We start from the raw sequence: 2,577 nt of genomic DNA on the forward strand, positions 1-2,577 counted from the left end.
TGGTTCTTCATCCAACTCTGTAAATGTGCCTAACACATCATTTGCAACCATCATCATCATCATCAACACATAGCAAATGACTAAACCTAAACATGAAAACACTAACATCATAAAACCATAGGATAGACGACAACCACTAGATCTTCGGCTCGATGGCCAGAACAGAACACGGTATGGCCATAACTCGAAAGCTAGCACCCAGAGAAAACAGAGGAGGAAGGAGAAATCAGGGACTCACCCAAGTAGTTGTAGCTGAAGAGGCAGTCATGTAAGCCCATATCATCCCACCGTGTACAAACTGCTGGACAGTCTCGATGTCGAGCGCCTTCTAGTTGACAAACCAACTTCGACGTGTCCCTTGAGCTTACCAAGTTCCCTCAACCTGAAACGGCCTAGTCAGGTCTCTCTCGAATGGACACAACACAAAATTATAGCATAACAATATTCGACCCATGCATGTACAAAAGTCTGAAGTGTGCATCGCATATATAGTCTACACGGAAATAGTGAAAATTTTCAGTAGACAAACTAGACATAGTGCCGAATTGGGGATTAAGTGATTCTATAAACCACGAGGAAATCTAAAACACTTATTTTCCAGGGCTAAATCCACTCAAACGGTTACCATCATCGTAGCCCAAAAAAACTAGAGATTGCCATGTCATGATGGCGAGCACAGAGCTCACCACAACACGATGGTCATGGACACAAAGAGCAGAAGAAAAACAGTGGCACTAGTTAGCACAACAGACCATCACCATAGCCTCAAATCCTAGAAATTTCCATGGCCGGCATAGAACCTACCATGGCTCGATGGCCATGGACACACACAGCAGAAGAGAAAGCCTACGAGAGGAAGGGAGTGCCATATCTTACCTATGCCACCTCTGCAGCTTCATCACAACAACGATCACCTCTACAAGAGGAAAACTCAAATGAAGAAAGAACTACTTTGGAGAAACAAGTGAGCAAAGTTCCATGGCAGTAAAGAATGTACACATGTGTTCAGGCTAGATAAGCACTATGCACGACACAAGCACTGGAAGCTACTCCACGACATCTATGGTTTAAGAAAATCATGATAAATATTGACCAAACCAAATGAAAAACAATTCTTGTATGTATGTTCTCGAACCCATTCAACAATACAACATCATCCCTCACTATCTAAGAACGGAATAGTACACATAGCACAGCACCAAGGCAACACTACACATGCCCATGCCATGGTGAAAAAAGGCCTAAAAAATCAAACGTCACCTAGTAGACAGTACCAACTAGAAACCAAGATTCTTCCATGATGCATTGTTAGAATAAGCTCTATGGCAAGTTACAACCAGTCAAGCCAATGTATTCCTATATTCACTGCACGCAGCACCAACACATGGGAATAGGTCAGGCGTGCCACACTTATCAGTAGCACAAAGCACATCGCTAACATTTGGTAAGAAATCAAGTAGAGAATATCTCTCTTTTATTATTCAATCCTATCAAATAAGACCAAGAATCACCTACCAATACTAACATTGTCAAGAAGCATATCCATTGAATCACGATAGAAACAGTAGCATAACCATGATGAATAGTCACTATATCATACCCAAATGGTTTGCCATATAGTACTGGATTATCTAATCACATGCATTTTGATCTCGGGACAAAAACAACCAACAACTCAAACCATTCTCTGATTTTAAGCATTTGACAACAATCAACCCACCTAGTTACAACAGAATGTAAAAAACTAGTGCATATATTACCATTTCGTCCAGCACGGCGACAACATAACCAAGACCAAATGATATAGTTTTGCTCCATAGCTGAGGCAGCATTTGATTAATTGAGGGCTTAGTTTTCACATTTCTAATCCAACTAAGCCCTTTGCTACCCAAAATGCTTAACATTTGAAAACTATCAATCCAGCCAGCTAATAGGGACAAAAATCCAGCATTCTCCACATGATTGTGGTGGCCCATCGAAAGACCACCACCACATATCTGAACACGAAATCAATGACTTGATGGCCGGACACCATCTCAGAGCAATAGAGAGAGGACATCAAGCGCTCACCTGAACCAAGAAGAGGCAGCCGCCATTGCCAAGGTTGTAGAAGATTAGGTGACCTCAAAAAATAAGCTAAATTTCCTGAAAAAGGAAACATGATGAAACTTTACACTCTTAACACTTACGCACAACACTAGAGACAGCTTAAGCAATCATAATAGTGACCAAACCAAAATTAAACACAATAGCTATGTCCGGGAAGAAACACCCTTGATCATCACAGGACTACAAATCAATTATCATCTAATATACAATAGCAACTAGAAGCAACAAAGTAGCTTCCAGTATGATAGTTCTTCATCCAACTCTGGAAACCAGGAGATAAAACCAAGTGTAGTATCATATTCCTAACACTTAGAACATGGACCAAAAGTATAGTGGTGCCACATCTAAGAGCAAGTGTTTTCATGTCCATCTAAGATGTGAGGACAACAAAAAAATCAACAAGAGTCTCAGTGGTTCTCGAAATGCAGAATGATAACAAAACTACAGGAAGTTATATTCAAGGTCTCA

The 2,577-nt window shown here is 40.7% G+C and overlaps 1 long non-coding RNA gene across 1 annotated transcript; it reads right to left on the reverse strand.

The window, feature by feature from the left end:
* Nucleotides 1–243: 243 nt before the first annotated feature.
* LOC119344491 lies at nt 244–2,166 on the reverse strand. Its single transcript, XR_005166704.1, has 3 exons — nt 2,071–2,166; nt 877–916; nt 244–382 (listed from the first exon to the last, which is right to left on the reverse strand). It is a non-coding gene; the product is annotated as an uncharacterized LOC119344491 (long non-coding RNA).
* Between the last annotated feature and the right edge of the window lie 411 nt (nt 2,167–2,577).

Source organism: Triticum dicoccoides, unplaced genomic scaffold, assembly GCF_002162155.2.
Source record: "Triticum dicoccoides isolate Atlit2015 ecotype Zavitan unplaced genomic scaffold, WEW_v2.0 scaffold170579, whole genome shotgun sequence".
Taxonomy (NCBI): Eukaryota; Viridiplantae; Streptophyta; class Magnoliopsida; order Poales; family Poaceae; genus Triticum; species Triticum dicoccoides.